This window comes from Pinus tabuliformis, chromosome 3_2 (assembly GCF_031772625.1).
Source record: "Pinus tabuliformis cultivar Carrire ecotype Pingquan chromosome 3_2, CPIR1, whole genome shotgun sequence".
Lineage (NCBI taxonomy): Eukaryota > Viridiplantae > Streptophyta > Pinopsida > Pinales > Pinaceae > Pinus > Pinus tabuliformis.
Genome location: NC_142302.1, coordinates 34,953,002 through 34,970,511, shown reverse-complemented (window position 1 = coordinate 34,970,511; position 17,510 = coordinate 34,953,002). Strand labels below are relative to the sequence as shown.

The following is a 17,510-nucleotide window of genomic DNA, read 5'->3' as shown; positions in this document are numbered from 1 at the left end:
GTATTCATCTAGAAACAATCATGAATGGACTACAAAACAAAACATGATACATATGAAACAGAGAGAAAAACACATTGCCAAAACTCATACCGCAAGGATCTTATAAATCAGAGCTGCACCATTTAATTATTTCTCTGTCAAAACTATACAGTGATAGTGCTGGGTTTTTTTCTTCCCACACTTTTTTTTAGAACTCCGAACCCTTTACCCCATGACCTTCAATACAATAAATAGACTCCCTATATCAACAAAAATGAATCGAATCAGAATTTGGGATGATTTGATCATTACTAACTGAAGATGAAAAGCCATCCATCGCTAAAAGGAGCAGCGTTACATTTTTACTCGGATCTAAAAAAGTGACAATCTATAGTTGTGAATCCTTTGAAATTGTAACTGAAGACAAAAGTAGGCCCCGTGGCTTATTTCTCTGCTACGGTTGATTGTCATATGTTTTACATATGGGCGTTCAGTCTTTGACCGTTTCAGTTTCCTTTAGCCGCTTGACCTGTTCTGTTTCATTTCACCATATCCTCGGCATTTCCAGGGTCTGCCTTGACAAGTAGATGCCGCCAACTTGTTCCATTGTGCCAAAAATAATCTTTACAGCCTCATCAATAGCCTTACATGCAAAAACCGTTGCCTCTATATCGCCAGTGTGCCCTACCATATCACCATTTGGCAGATTCCAACGAACCTGATCATAACGGCCACTCAATATGGCATCTCTGTTTCTTTCAACAATTTCCATGGCCTTCATTTTTGTTTGAACATTGAAAGTGATTTCTAAATCACTTGGGATTTACACATATTCCTCCATTTCCTTGTTAAAAGATCCAGACAGGTTGTTGTTCCAGAAAAATGTAACAGGACCGAATTTTATAGTTTTACTGCATGCAAATGTTTGTATCCCAATGTGTACAAGATATTCTCCTGACGTTCTAACAATATCTGGTGGGGAAACAGAATAATGAGCCGGAAGCTTTAACTTTCATCACACTGAAACGTTCCTGCATATCGAATTCTAGGATACCGAACTCGGTCGAATGCACTAAAATTCTGATTTTCGAATGCTTTAGCAACCATGGTCATACGATCCTGCCACTATTTGTCTTCAGCGAATTAGGATGCCCCAACATTTGTATCGATATTATTCCTAGGGCTGGATTAATCCTTTGAAGATTTTCCAAGCATTTTAATTTTTCTATTCTAAAACAATCTTCATAAGTTTGCTCACTAGCTTGCAAACCAGTCATCGAAATTCCATCCTTATCCATGCTAGATTCTCTACAAGGAGGTGTAGAACCAGTGGTAGAAATTAGGCCAGAGGAAGAAACCCCCAGTTCTATCATCAATTATTCCAGAGTTATAGCCATCACTGCGAGGAATATCAAAATTTGAAGCCTTAATAGGAGATGCTGCACTTATATCTTATCATTCAAGGAAACAAAATGAGGAGTCCCTGTCATCAAAGCTGTTGTTGCCTTCTTCCTATCTTTTCTTTCACGTTTCTTTAATTTTTTCTCAACTTACTTTTGAGCCTTTGCTGCGGCCTTGGCCTGTGCCTTTTCCGCCTGCCTCTTCTTCCTTTCCAATGCTAATTTTCCTTTGGCAATTCAAATGCATGGTCTCTGCTTTCATTATTGGTTACAGAGTTGTTTCCAAGACCCACAGCAGTTTCTGGGACAATTTCAGACTCATGGATATCAATTGGTTGTGTAGAGTCCTTAACTTTAACAGGCCCTGTTGTGTGCCTATGATTTTTATTGGAAGCTACAAACAAATCAGATGAGTTATGCTCCGGTGCACCTGGTACATTTTTAGGTGCCTTTGGATTCTTTAAAATCTCCCTACCAATACTAGAGCCCACATCTGCCCCTTCATCTAGAATGGGTGGCTTTTCTTTAGGGTTTCTCATCCTACCATCTTTGGTTAGTTGGCGATTAAGCAGAGAAGATAAATTTTTCTTTTCATACTCTTCCCTAAAATTTTTGCTACATTTCCACTGAGACATAAACTTCCCAACCTCTTTCTGGGAGATTTCCTCAAGTGCTTTCTTGTCCTTCTTTGCAGCCATTTCTTTGGCAATGTTTAGAACAGAACAATACTGATAATATGACAGGTTCACATCATCTCGTTCTTTCCTCAGTTGCTGAAGAGTTTCAGAAGCCATGTCCCTTTTTTTTGAGTTGCAATAGCTAACTAGTCTTGTAACGAGTTTAACTGTTCATCTACAACCCTTAGCTCTTCCTCAAGGTATTTTATTTTAGTCCATATAGCTTGTTGCTCCTTTCTAGCCGCATCTAAATCTACTCCCAAAAGTTTAACATGGTCTTGGAGGACTTCTTTTTCTCCCAAAGAGTCTTGAATTTTAGTTTGAATTGCTTCATGAGAAATAACCTTTTCTCGCGTATTTTCAAGCTATTTTATTTCTCTAATCATTTGCTTCTCCTCTACCAGCGTATTGTTGTCATGCTCTATTCTAAACTGTAAAGTTTGTATCTTTCTATTTAGCTCCTCTCCTGAGCAGTATAGCCAGCTCGATACACACATATTAAATTGACAAGATGTGGTGCCATCTCATTTAGAATCTCGCGCGTATAATTCAGGACGAGCTCATTGAGTTTACGAGTGTTGCAGAAGGCTATGGAGCACAAGCCATGCTGAACCAACTCCGCAAAGATGTGAGAAGCCTCTACAATAGGACTGGCACGTTTCAAATTTGTATTTGTAGTAACTGTATCTTGCATTTTGACAAGTTTTCATGTCTTTGGCTTCTGCATTGCTGGTTGTTGATGTTCCAAACAGACTAAAGGATTCCAGAGGAGGAAAAGCTTTGAGCCACAAGGACTTCCATCCTCTAACACCACTTCTACTTCTCGCAGATTAGCAAGTTCCATGGCATGTTCACGTGGATTCGCAAACGTTGCACTACTTATAATGAAAGTTGGATTACTTCCATACACTGCACAATTCTGAGATTAGAAAAAATATGCTCAAACTATTTGTGCGATGGAAATATTGACATATGCAACATATTTGGATTTTTAATTAGCAATCTAACATTTTCACAGAGCCAAATTCGATCATTTTCAGAAGTATCACCATCATAAACACCCATATTTGAGATAAATTCCAACCCTGCAGTCATTTCCAATAAAGCCCGCAGCTGATCTTGAGCCAGAGCCTTTTTGCCATAGATTGTTCCAATGCGAAATTTGCGACCAAAAAAGTTGGGCAAAGGGGTATTTGGGATGACGCTTTCAGAACTTTTGTGGACATGAAGGCAGCTTCTTCCGGTGGATACATAGTGACCCAACCAATCCATGGTCCTTCTTTATTAATCTCACTGGCTATTATGAGTGTCTTCTTGTTCCAAGGAAGAGCTGTAGCCATCTCATATGTTAACGCCGCCACCATTACCATAACTGTAACATGAAGAGTTGCTGCCTTGAATTCCATAGTGTCCATAGTGGATTTTGAAACTAAGTTGACATTTTTGACATTATAAATCCTCCTCTTCTTTCCAAACGAACCCAAAAAGCAATTTAAAGATTGCACATCAAAACATAGGAGGCGAAATTTGAGTGAGAAGTGGTAAAAAAAAATTTTTTCAGGCCTGTGCGCCGCGCACTAGAACAACGCGCCGCGCCTGGTGAGTGCGCCACGCCAGTGTTAATTTCACACTGCGGAGGAGCGCCCCATGCACTGCGCGGCCCATGTGCACCGCGCCTTCTTCCTATGCGTCACGCAGACTCATAAACGCCATCTTGGTCTGAAAAATCACCAGTTTTGCTCTTCAATTTGAAACTTAACTTTTCTCTGATATTTTCCTAATAACTTTTGATACAAATGGGTTAATAAACTTGGAGAAATCTCATATAGAAATGATTTTGATCTTTGTTTTCTTAATAACCCATTTTCTCGTGTTTTGATCTTGACACTTTTCTCATTTTCTAATATAATTCTGTCTTTGGTTTCCTTGCTGATTTATGAGCTTGAATGATGGCTTTTCTTTGTCTACTTGCAGGGATGGTGGTGCTGCTAAAAATGAAATAGGGCTGCCATTGTAGAATTTGAAACATTTTGACATGTTACATATTTATTACAAAAACACATTTGATGATTTCTTCTTCAAAACAGGGTTTTGAAGAAGAATCAATATCGCATTATTGACGATAACCATCTTGAAATAGAAACTCACTAAACCTTCCTCTAGTCTGCAGGCATCATTCGACATATTTGAAGACCAACTATAAGACCTTGACTCTGAAATGACTCTTTTCTGGACCCAAAATGGCGTTTGATGACTGGCAAATGACGAGAAATGAACCTTGGTGAATTTGACTCTGACAGAGGATTGACAAGACTGAGTCTAACATTGGCTCTAATTGGGATGGCAGCTGCCGCTCCGTGGAGGTGCCAAGAACAACAGATCTTTGGGAGAGCAGACAGTGCCTTTGTCCATTGGGCTATGGAGTCCATTATTCCAACAAACCAACATGACTCAATTTATTGATTGAGACTCGACTTAAACTAACTCAATGCAAACTGAAATAACTAAAAAACTTGATTCTACCAAACTAGCTCAAAATGGCAAAGACCTGGACTTAAAACTTAAAGCTTGGTGGCAGTACATGGCCACCTATTTTTCTTACAAGACAATATATCCTCAAACTATATCAAAATGCCAATGCAACCAATCAAGAAGATGGCTTCGTGACTGATTCTTCCTATCAGATCTTCTAGTCAACAGTAGATGCTTGTGACTGGGTCTCCCAAAAGCTAATTGACCATGATCTCCTTCACCACCGAATACTGCAATAATCACCTTCACTGCTGACTGCAATAAATCTGCCATTGGATCATGAAAAACATGAATATTTTCTTCCTACTGAAGAAACAAGGTGTCCTTTGCTTCAAATTCTAATCTTCCTTCATCATGTGCTTCAATAAAAGTATGCTCATGGGCTTCAAAAAACTCTGAACAGGTAGATGAGCAGATATCTTCTTGGAAAAAAATTTCAACACATGAAACATATGAAGAGGAATTTGAATGGAAATCATAAATGTTTTGATCTTCTGTGGTGTGAATGTATTGAATGAAGGTCCGATCTTGTTTTTCATACACTAACTGGATTACCTCCTCATGAAAGCTATATTCTAATGAACTGAGAACATTTGGATCCATAACTGTGTCTTCTGCATCCCAGATGGTTTCCACAGCCAAGTTCTCTTTCATATGATTCCGTACTAGGCATTCTTGGTCATCACAATCTGAATCTGGAACTGAAATAGCTTCAGCCATATGGAACTCTTCAACCTGCTGATTTTGATCCTGCTGCAAAGTTTCCTCTAAGAGTTCTGTAGATTGCTGAAATGGATTTTCATACAATGCTTCCATGATCTCATCATCCATAAAATTATCATCCTCATAGTATTTTTCAAGGCTCTCAATAAAACCATAAGCATGCTTGCAACAATCCTGAACTAAATTTAATGATGGACAAGATTCTTTATACTTCTCAAAGAATATTGAATGAAAATCCTTTAGACAATAAATGGAAGCAGGTGGCAAGCTTTCATACCAAGATCGGGCTTCATCTTCCAGAGTAGCCATAAACATTTTCATCAAACAGTCTTCAGGAAAATCAATCTTTAATTTATGCACGTGAATGTGAAATTTCACCAGATGAAGAGCAGCGTCATTACCTTCCACATTTCTGAACACAGGAAAATTCTTTGACCAATCTATCTTGGGCATTTTATTTGGAAAACCTGGGATGTGATCTCGGCTCATGGGAGCGTATCTTCTTACAATCCGATCCATCTTGAAAATGTCAAGGCTACTGATCTCTTTGCAGTGGAGTCACCATGAAGGATTGATTGTTGGATTCTTTAGTGAAAGGAGTCGCCAGGTGAATGATTTCAGCCGTCCAGTGTCTGATTGTCATCCACCATCAACAATTAGATCGGAACTTGAGATATGAACTGGGGCAAGACAATCTACAAGTAAACCCCCGTCCCCAGCGGAGTTGCCACTATGTTAGCGCTCGAATCTGCCTCAGGCTGAAGAAGGAAAAACTCGAGGCAACATCAAACCAAGCTCAGCCTCGTAGCTAGCCCTACGAGGACAGGAGAGGGCTCTCTCTAGTCAATTTTGATAAAATGAGCAATAGGGGGCAAGATGACTTAAAATGGGAGACTGATTTTAGGCTAGTAAAATGAATTTGAATGAGAGATATTTGATTTAATGACTAAGTTGTTGGGCTGTATGGGACGAGGACAGCATGAACAGACATTTAACCAAAGGCATAGGATATTTCATAAGGCGAGATAAGCATGAGATTTTAGCAGTCGAATTGAAATTAAATGGGGTGAAAAGACTATTTAAGAAAGCTGAAAAGGGCATTAATGTATGAATCCTTTCTAGGCAGAAGAAAACACATAAAGATTGAACACTTCCTCAAGGCAGAGCAATGACTGAATTCTACCTTTCTCACTTGAAAGTATTCAGCTGGAAACAATCATGAATGGACTGCAAAACAACACATGATACATATGAAATAGAGAGAAAAACACATTGCCAAAACTCATACCGCAAGGATCTTATAAATTAGAGCTGCACCATTTAATTATTTCTCTGTCAAAACTGTACAGTGATAGTGCTGGGTTTTTTTCTTCCCACATTTTTTTTCAGAACTCCGAACCCTTTACCCCATGACCTTCAATACAATAAATAGACTCCCTATATCAACAAAAATGAATCGACTCAGAATTTGGGATGATTTAATCATTACTAACTGAAGATGAAAAGCCATCCATCGCTAAAAGGAGCAGCGTTACATTTTTACTCGGATCTGAAAAAGTGAAAATCTGTAGGTGTGAATCCTTTGAAATTGTAACTGAAGACAAAAGTAGGCCCCATGGATTATTTCTCTTCTACGGTTGATTGTCATACGTTTTACATCTGGGCATTCAGTCTTTGACCGTTTCACTTTCCTTTAGCCGCTTGACCTGTTTTGTTTCCTTTCACCATATCCTCGGCATTTCCAGGATATGCCTTGACAAGGTAGATGCCACCAACTTGTTCTATTGCACCAAAAATAATCTTTACAGCCTCATCAGCAGCCTTACACGCAACAACCGTTGCCTCTATATCGCCAGTGTGCCCTACCATATCACCATTTGGCAGATTCACATGAACCTGATCATAACGGCCACTCAATATGGCATCTCTGGTTCTTTCAGCAATTTCCAAGGCCTTCATTTTTGGTTGAACATTGAAAGTGATTCCTGAATCACTTGGGATTTCCACATATTCCTCCAGTTCCTCGTTAAAATATCCGGACCGGTTGTTGTTCCAGAAAAATGTAACATGACCAAATTTTATAGTTTCACTGCATGCAAATGTCCATATCCCATTGTGTACAAGATATTCTCCTGACGTTCTAATGATATCTGGTGGGGAAACAGGATAATGAGCCAGAAGCTTTAACTTTCCATCACACTGAAACGTTCCTGCATATCGAATTTTAGGATACCGAACTCGATCGAATGCACTAAAATTCTCATTTTCGAATGCTTTAGCAACCATGGTCATATGATCCAGCCACTATTTGTCTTCATTGAATTAGCATGCCCTAGCATTTGTATCAATATTATTCCTAGAGCTGGATTGATCCTTTGAAAATTTTCCAAGCATTTTAATTTTTCTATTCTAAAACAATCTTCATAAGTTTGCTCACTAGCTTGCAAACCAGTCATCGAAATTCCATCCTTATCCATGCTAGATTCTCTACAAGGAGGTGCAGAACCAGTGGTAGAAATTAGGCCAGAGGAAGAAACCCCCAGTTCTGTCATCAATTATTCCAGAGTTATAGCCATCACTGCGAGGAATATCAAAATTTGAAGCCTTAATAGGAGATGCTGCGCTTATATCTTATCATTCAATGAAACAAAATGAGGAGCCCGTGTCATCAAAGCTGTTGTTGCCTTCTTCCTAGCTTTTCTTTCACGTTCCTTTAATTTTTTCTCAGCTTCCTTTTGAGCCTTTGCTGCAGCCTTGGCCTGTGCCTTTTCCGCCTGCCTCTTCTTCCTTTCCAATGCTAATTTTCCTTTGGCAATTTCTTCTTCTGTCTTCTTTTCCTTCAAATGCATGGTCTCTGCTTTCATTATTGGTTGCAGAGTTGTTTCCAGGACCCATAGCAGTTTCTGAGACAATTTCAGACTCATGGATATCAGTTGGTTGTGTAGAGTCCTTAACTTTAACAAGCCCTGTTGCCTGCCTATGATTTTCGTTGGAAGCTGCAAGCAAATCAGATGAGTTATGCTCTGGTGCACTTGGTACATTTTTAGGTGTCTTTGGATTCTTTAAAATCTCCCTACCAATACTATAGCCCACATCTGCCCCTTCATCTGGAACGAGTGGCTTTTCTTCAGGGTTTCTCATCCTACCATCTTTGCTTAGTTGGCGATTATGCAGAGAAGATAAATTTTTCTTTTCATACTCTTCCCTAAAAGTTTTGCTACATTTCCACTGAGACATAAACTTCCCAACCTCTTTCTGGGAGATTTCCTCCAGTGCTTTCTTGTCCTTCTTTGCAGCCATTTCTTTGGCAGTGTTTAGAATAGAACGATACTGATAATATGACAGGTTCGCAGCATCTCATTCTTTCCTTAGTTGCTGAAGAGTTTCGGAAGCCATGTCCCTTTTTTTTGAGTTGCAACAACTCATTGGTCTTGTAACTAGTTTATTTGTTCATCTACAACCCTTAGCTCTTCCTCAAGGTATTTGATTTTAGTCCGTATAGCTTGTTGCTCCTTTCTAGCTGCATCTAAATCTACTCCCAAAATTTTAACATGGTCTTGGAGGACTTCTTTTTCTCCCAAAGAGTCTTGAATTTTAGTTTGAATTGCTTCATGAGCAATAACCGTTTCTTGCGTATTTTCAAGTTGTTTTATTTCTCTAATCATTTTCTTCTCCTCTACCAGCATATTGTTGTCATGCTCTATTCTAAACTGTAAAGTTTGTATCTTTCTATTTAGCTCCTCTCCTGACAATATAGCCGGCTCGATACACACATATTAAATTGACAAGATGTGGTGCCGTCTCGTTTAGAATATCACATGTATAATTAAGGACGAGCTCGTTGAGTTTACGAGTGTTGCAGAAGGCTATGGAGCACAAGCCATGCTGAACCAACTCCGCAAAGATGTGAGAAGCCTCTACAATAGGACTGGCACATTTCAAATTTGTATTTGTCGTAACTGTATCCTGCATTTTGACATGTTTTCATGTCTTTGGCTTCTGCATTGCTGGTTGTTGATGTTCCAAACAGACTGAAGGATTCCAGAGGAGGAAAAGCTTTGAGCCACAAGGACTTCCATCCTCTAACAACACTTCTACTTCTCACAGATTAGCAAGTTCCATTCCATGTTCACATGGATTCGCAAACGTTGCACTACTTATAATGAAAGTTGGATTACTTCCATACACTGCACAATTCTGAGATTAGAAAAAATACGCTCAAAAAGTTTGTGCGATGGAAATATTGACATATGCAACATATCTAGATTTGTAATTAGCAATCTAACATTCTCACGGAGCCAAATTCGATCATTTTCAGAAGTATCACCATCATAAACACCCATATTTAAGATAAATTCCAACCCTGCAGTCATTTCCAATAAAGCCCGCAGCTGATCTTGAGCCATAGCCTTTTTGCCATAGATTGTTCCAATGCGAAATTTGCAACCAGAAAAGTCGGGCAAAGGGGTATTTGGGATGACACTTTCAGAACTTTTGTGGACATGAAGGCAGCTTCTTCTGGTGGATACACAATGACCCAACCAATCCATGGTCCTTCTTTATTGATCTCACTGGCTATTCTGAGCGTCTTCTTGTTCCAAGGAAGAGCTGTAGCCATGTCATATGTTAACGCCACCACCATTACCATAACTATAACATGAAGAGTCACTGCCTTGAATTCCATACTGTCCATAGTGGATTTTGAAACTGAGTTGACATTTTTGACATTATAAATCCTCCTCTTCTTTCCAAACGAACCCAACAAGAAATTTAAAGATTGCATATCAAAACATAGGAGACGAAATTTGAGTGAGAAGTGGTAAAAAAAATTTGTTTCAGGCTGTGCACCACGCACCAGCCCAACGCGGCATGCCTGGTGAGTGTGCTGCGCACCAGCCCAACGCACTGCGCCTGGTGAGTGCACCGCGCCAGTGTTAATTTCACACTACGGAGGAGCAACCCATGTGCCGCGCGGCCCATGTGTGCCACACCTTCTTCCTATGCGCCGTGTAGACTCATAAATGCCATCTTGGTCTGAAAAATCACCAGTTTTTCTCTTCAATTTGAAACTTAAATTTTCTCTAATATTCTCCCAATAACTTTTGATACAAATGGGTTAATAAACTTGGAGAAATCTCATATAGAAATGATTTTGATCTTTGTTTTCTTAATAACCTATTTTCTCGTGTTTTGATCTTGACATTTTTCTCATTTTCTAATATAATTCTGTCTTTGGTTTCCTTGCTGATTTATGAGCTTGAATGATGGCTTTTCTTTTTCTACTTGCAGGGATGGTGGCGCTGCTAAAAACAAAACAGGGCTGCCATTGTAGAATTTGAAACATTTTGACATGTTACATATTTATTACAAAATCACATTTGATGATTTCTTCTTCAAAACAGGGTTTTGAAGAAGAATCAATCTCGCATTATTGACGATAACCATCCTGAAATAGAAACTCACTGAACCTTCCTCTAGTATGCAGGCATCATTCGACATGTTTGAAGACCAACTATAAGACCTTGACTCTGAAATGACTCTTTTCTGGACCCAAAATGACGTTTGATGACTGGCAAATGACGAGAAATGAACCTTGGTAGATTTGACTCTGACAGAGGATTGACAAGACTGAGTCTAACATGTCCCATAAGGTTCTTTCCAAGCTTGTTGCCAATATTGGTTTTGGGGTTGAAATGGCCAAAGTTGCCAAGGAAAGGGTCTGTTCCAATTACTTTGATATGGATGTGCATAATCTTGAAATTGTGTATTAGTTTCTTGCATCATATCAGGGTGACTAGGCTTCCATGGTCTTCTTTGAGCTACATAACATATATTCGTTGGTGATTGATTTTCTTCATTGTCCTCTTGGTAAACTTCCTTCAATCTCGGTATCAATGGGTAATATTTAATATCATGTGATTTTTAATGGACAACACAAATATCAACATCTTCTTTTTTCTCATTTTGCATTCTTAACATTTCTACTTGTTCGCTTAGATTGCTAATAATTTCTGTTTTAAAATTATCAAGAAAATTTCCAAGTTCATCTTGACTTACCAATCTTGATGTTGATTTACTTACTCTTGCCCTTCCTCTTGATATGCGCTTACATGTTTCACAAATTTCTTCAAATGATAATTGGTATACATCACCTCTACTCATGAGATCAAGGAGATCTATCCACTCATCCCTAATTGTTGTAAGTAAGAGGGTCCTTAGTGTGTCAAATCTTAAATCATGTAATTTTTCCCTCTTAACATTATACATAAATCTCTCTATTAGATCCTCAAGGCTCTCATCTTATTTTTTTTTTTCATTCTGAAGATTTATTATTTAAGATCACGATCTTTATATTTTTCTAGAAATATATTTTGCATATCATTCCATGATCTTATTGAATTATTCCCTAAACTCATGAACCATTTAAGAGCTCTATCCTTCAATGTTACCAAAAACATTATCAACTTTTGAGTGTTTAGTAAGTAATCATAATATCCACAAAAGATTTCAAATTCAAAGAGAAAGGTTTTTGTATCCTTTGACCTCATACCATGGAAGTTGGAAGGGAAATATGGAGGGATCTTCTTCATATGAACACTACCATCAATATATTGAATGGGAAATCCAAGTGGATCTTCTTCATTATCATCATCATCATCTATTCCTTCTACCTTCTCTGCCACCTCTTCTTCTTCTACCTGCAAAAATGGATGGTTATGTGGCTCTTACTGCACCATGTGATCAAGTGGGGGTGTTTGGTGTTGGAGAAGTACCTTTTTTATATATATAATTTTTTTGAATAAGAATGTTAATGAAATGCAATTTTTCTGCCTTTGAAATGAAATATGCCTAATGAAATTTTTGTTCTTGCATAAAGTAAAATAAATGAATCAACTATGGAAGAAAACAATGCATACCCTGATACCTCCCAAGCAACGGCACCAAAAAGAGATGATCCTCAGTATTGCAAAAAGAATGTTGCAACTCCTAAGGTTACCAGCTTAAATTATCAATTTGGGGATTATACAAAATTAAGAGGGTGTCACACTATATGTGTACCATACAATGTGTCATTATTTTGTTGATATGATGTAATGGAGTGAATTTCATGAAACCAAAGCCTAAACTAATTGCAAAAATGGAAATTTTACTCTATTTGCAAGAAATGGAAATGCTACTTGCTCAAATGTAAACACTAATCCTAATTGCAAGAAGGTAAAGGTTATTCTATTTGCAGGAATGAAAAGTACTTTTCTATTTGCATAATGTAAACTATGTGCTACTTGCAACAATGTGAATAATTAGTCTGCTTGAAAAATGTGAAAATTTTCCTTGAAAAGAAACTAATCCTATGCAAGAAAAATAATTTGTAATTGAAATCCTAAGAGCATGAATTCAAGGAAGTAGGCCTAATCTACTTTGTAAAAAATAAAGTCATAAGTGGTGTTTATTCTGTAGAAAATACGTGATAGGTTAACCTGATAATGCAATATAAATCAAAGCAAAATACTATAACCTACTTCTACTATCAATTTTTAGAAGCTTAAATATCGAGCTGAATAATATAACCAGAAGAAGAAGAATCAATGGCACAATACACATGAAAATACTTTGGGGAAAGTCTCAGATAAAAACCCCACACTATTGTATTAAAATACATGGTGGAAATACATAGGAATTATACAAAGCCTTAGCTCTCAGTACAATCCTCACAGATGCTCACATGCAATCTTGGCTTCTCTCCATCCTTCCTCTCTGCCTGCCAAGCTCATATTTCCTTGCGTTGTTCCTTGTGGATGATTAGCTTATTACCAAGTGGAAAAACCAGCCTTCAAAACTGCGCAATCCTCAAGGATGAATCCTTGACTGCATGCATGAGTTTTCCCCATGAGAAAACACATGCAACTGATAGTACACAGTCCTTGAACATTAATCTCAACTAGGTCTTTCTCAGAATAGACATGCATGAGTTTCCTATGAGGGAATCTTCAGTTAACTAGAGTAGCACTAGTTGAGTGCATTAATGCATCAACTGATTGTTAACTCACTATTAGTGCCTCAAAAATTTTGGAACTAATTTAATTGGACTTAACTCAGTAAATTTAGTTAACTAATTAAAACTCAAATATAACTCAATCATATCTCCTTAATTTAAGGGATAACTCTTTCATGACTTCAGAAAGACTTCTAACTTGAATTTCTCTAACTGATTAATTTAAAATTAATTAATTAATTATTTCCAAGTAGCTATTAAGACTAAATTTGATTTTAATTCACAATTTAATTCAAGGGAAAATTAAATTGGAATGTTCTTGTTGCCATATTTCAACACTCCCTCTCAACAAGAAAGGGATTATCTACCACCCCGATTTTGTCTCTATGGAACTCGAATTTACACTTTGAAAATTCCTTTGTCAAAATGTCAGCATCTTGCTCCTCTGTTGAAATATACTGCAACAACATGATCCTCCTCGACCTGTGAAAAGCCATAGGCAACAAATCTTGCCTTATGCTTCTCCATACTACCATCAACAACTTGTTATACCTTGTAAACCCAACGAGAACTCACAACTGACTTGTTCTCTTGTCTCGGAACCACGTCCCAAACACTGTTACGGACTATGGAGTCATACTCCTCCACCATAGCATCAACCCAAATCGTCTGTTGCACTTCTTCCTCAATGGAAGATGGCTCAGTCTCAACGCATTCCCCAACAAGGGCCATGTGTCCAGTGTACCTCTCAGGTGACCTCCTCTGTCTGTGTTGAGAAGATGGTGCTCCCACATTCTCTTTCGCATCCTCCAACAATCTGTCAGCTTCTCTTGTGTGCTTCCATCCATCTTTGGAAGAGTCTACCTGAGTGGATATCTCCACTCCTGGAGCCTCTACATGCAGTTGCTCCGCATCATTTTGAGGCTCCTCCTCCTTAGGAACCAACAATTCCTCCACAACCTATAGTTGGAGCTCCCTCTCAAGGGAAACTCGCATGGCCTTTTGCTCATCAAACTTGATATATCTACAAACCACTATCCTCTGACTGGTAGGAAAGTACACCCGAAAGTTGTGAGGTGTACCAATGTACTCCACAAATATCCCCAACTCTGTTGTCAGCTCAAGCTTCTTCCGTGCATCCTTTGTCACATGGCAATATACAGATGAGCCAAAGATCCTTAAGTGACCCACATCTGATCTCTTACTGGAGAAATATTCCTCTGGTGTCTTCATCCCAAGTATACGATGTGAGATTCTATTATGCAAATAGACCATTGTGTTGCATACCTCAGCCCATAAGTGAAGTGGTAGGCCTTGGTCATGCAACATTGCCCGTGCTGTCCCTACAATAGTTCTGTTCTTCCTCTTGACCACCCCATTTTGTTGTGGGTTATGAGGTGTTGTCAACTCTCATTTAATTCCTTCTGCTGCACAGAAGTCCTTAAACTCTTGAGAGACATATTCCCTACCATTGTCACTTCTCAAGGCCTTGATCTTCTTCCCTGACTCTTTCTCGACCAAATCTTTGAACTCACAAAACTTTGTGAAATTTTGGTCCTTCTTCTGCATGAAATAAATCCAGCATTTATGAGAATAGTCATCAACGAAAATCACATAATACATTTGTTTCGCTGTGGATGCCATTGAGAATGGTCCACACAAATCAGTATGAACTCGCTCTAAGATAGCCTCTGCTCGACTGTCTCGATCATGAAAGGAAGACTTGGTGTACTTTCCCAAGGTACAACCTTTGCATGTGTTAACTTGCTTAAGTTTACCTTTGGGAAGTCCTGTAGATATCTGTTGCATTATCTTCAAAGCCCCATGATGCAAATGACCCAACTGCTTATGCCGCAACTCACCAATTTCTTGGCTTTGCACCAATTCTGCTTTCATAATCAATGTTGCACAATCATCTACCTCTAGTTTATAGATATTGTTCACCCGAATCCCTGTCCTCTTGGTCTGACCCGTAGCTATGTGTCTTAGGAACACCTTTCCTTTACTAAAGACAACATCGTAGCCTTTGTCCTCCAACATCAAGACCAATACCAAGTTCTTCTTTAGTCCAAGCACATACATCACATCTGTCAAGGTGAGAGGAGCTATATGATCCCTCTGAAAAGCAACCGTGCCCACTCCTAAAACACTATACCTTCCATCGTCACCCATCTCTATGTGCATCTTGAGGTCTTTCTCCTCCAAGGTACTGAATAAATTTTTATCACTGGTCACGTGGAATGAGGCTCCACTATCAAGATACCAGACACAACCCATCATCGATGACACCATGTATGAGATGAGGGTAAATTCCATTTCGAACTGAGAGGCTAATGCCTCACCTTCCAGTCCTTCTGAGGAACCCTTCTTGGACTTCTTCGATTGGAAATTAGTCACATAATGTCCCATCTTGTGACAACTAAATAATATTACTTTAGACATGTCACCCTTCTTCCCTCCATGAGAAGAATTCAATTTGAAATGGGAAGCCTTCCCCTTCCCTTTCCTTGCCTTACTTTCTAAGGCCAGATTTTCTTCATCATCATTCTTGGATGAAGAACCATCTCGTGTGCTCCTCTTGATCTCCTCCTGCATAAGATCTAACCACAGTCATTCCCAATCTGGTAGTTTCTCCCTTCCATTCACAAAGTCTTGGTAGCTATTCCAACTCTTTGGAAGGGAAAGGAGAGCAAGGCTCACTATATCATCATTGGCAGTAGTTATTCCCACACTGCCAAGCTCATCTCTGTAGGTGGTGAGCTTGTTCAAATATGTGGAAATAGTATCGCCCTTCTCCATCTTGATTCTTCGAAGCTTATCCTTGAGCTAATTTCCTAAGGTCACTACCACTCTAGTAGAGGTCCTTCAATGTCTTCCACATTGAAAATGCAGTATCCTTCCCATGGAGACTCGAGACAATATGGTATCAAACTCCCTCAAGGATGATCTGTCTTGCCTTCGCCACACACTTTTTCCACTTAGCCAACTCTTGTGCATTAGTTGAAGCTAGCTTTGGGATTTCTTGATCGATGAATTCCTTCAAGCCATTGTCTTCTAATACAACCTCCATTCTATCTTTCCATGTTATGTAATTCGAGCTACCTTCCAAGGCATACTCGAGTCTCAAGCCATAGAACGCCATTGGCCAACCTTGAAGTATGATATGAATTCGATTTACACCTGCAACCCCAAACTTAAAACTTCAAATTCTCTTCTTAGTATACTGTTCACAGTTCTGATACCATGTAGAAAATCTGTGATAGGTTAACTCGATAATGCAATATAAATCAAAGCAAAATACTATAACCTACTTCTACTATCAATTTACGGAATCTTAAAGATCAAATTGAACAATATAACGAAAAGAAGAAGAATCAATGGCACAATACACATGAAAATGCTTTGGGGAAAATCTCAGATAAAAACCCCACACTATTGTATTATCATACATGGTGGAAATACATAGGATTTATACAAAGCCTTAGCTCTCACAGCTATCCAGCTCTCAGTACAATCCTCGCAGATGCTCACAGACAATCTTGGCTTCTCTCCAGCCTTCCTCTCTACCCTCCAAGCTTCTATTTCCTTGCATTGTTCCTTGTGGATGATTAGCCTATTACCAAGTGGAAAAACCAGCCTTCAAAATTGTGCAATCCTCAAGGATGAATACTTGACTGCATGCATGAGTTTTCTCCATGAGAAAACACATGCAACTGATAGTACATTGTCCTTGAACATTAATCTCTACTAGGTCTTTGTCAGAATATACATGCATGAGTTTCCAATGAGGGAATCTTCAGTTAACTGGAGTAGCACTAGTTGAGTGCATTAATGCATCAACTGACTGTTAACTCACTATTAGTTGCTCAAATAGTTTGGAGCTAATTTAACTAGACTTAACTCAATAAACTGAGTTAACTAATTACAACTCAAATATAACTCAATCTTATCTCCTTAATTTAAGGGATAAATCTTGCATGACTTCAGAAAGACTTCTAACTTGAATTTCTCCAACTAATTAATTTAAAATTAATTAATTAATTAATTCCAAGTAGTTGTTAAGACTAAATTCGATTTTAATTCACAATTTAATTCAAGGACAAATTAATTTGGAATATTCTTGTTGCCATATTTCAACACATTCTTCCTTAATCATGGATTCAGAGCCTACGGGTCATTATTCAAGCCTAAGAGAAAAAAACCAAT

At 38.5% G+C, this 17,510-nt stretch overlaps 3 pseudogenes; all 3 read right to left on the bottom strand.

Moving 5' to 3' along the window:
• Positions 1-1,424: 1,424 nt before the first annotated feature.
• Positions 1,425-2,553, bottom strand: LOC149179678 (proton pump-interactor 1-like; annotated as a pseudogene).
• Positions 2,554-6,994: 4,441 nt separating this feature from the next.
• On the bottom strand, positions 6,995-7,597 carry LOC149179677 (2,3-bisphosphoglycerate-independent phosphoglycerate mutase pseudogene; annotated as a pseudogene).
• Positions 7,598-7,935: 338 nt separating this feature from the next.
• LOC149179676 (proton pump-interactor 2-like) overlaps positions 7,936-17,510 on the bottom strand; it is a 58,113-nt pseudogene continuing 48,538 nt past the window's right edge.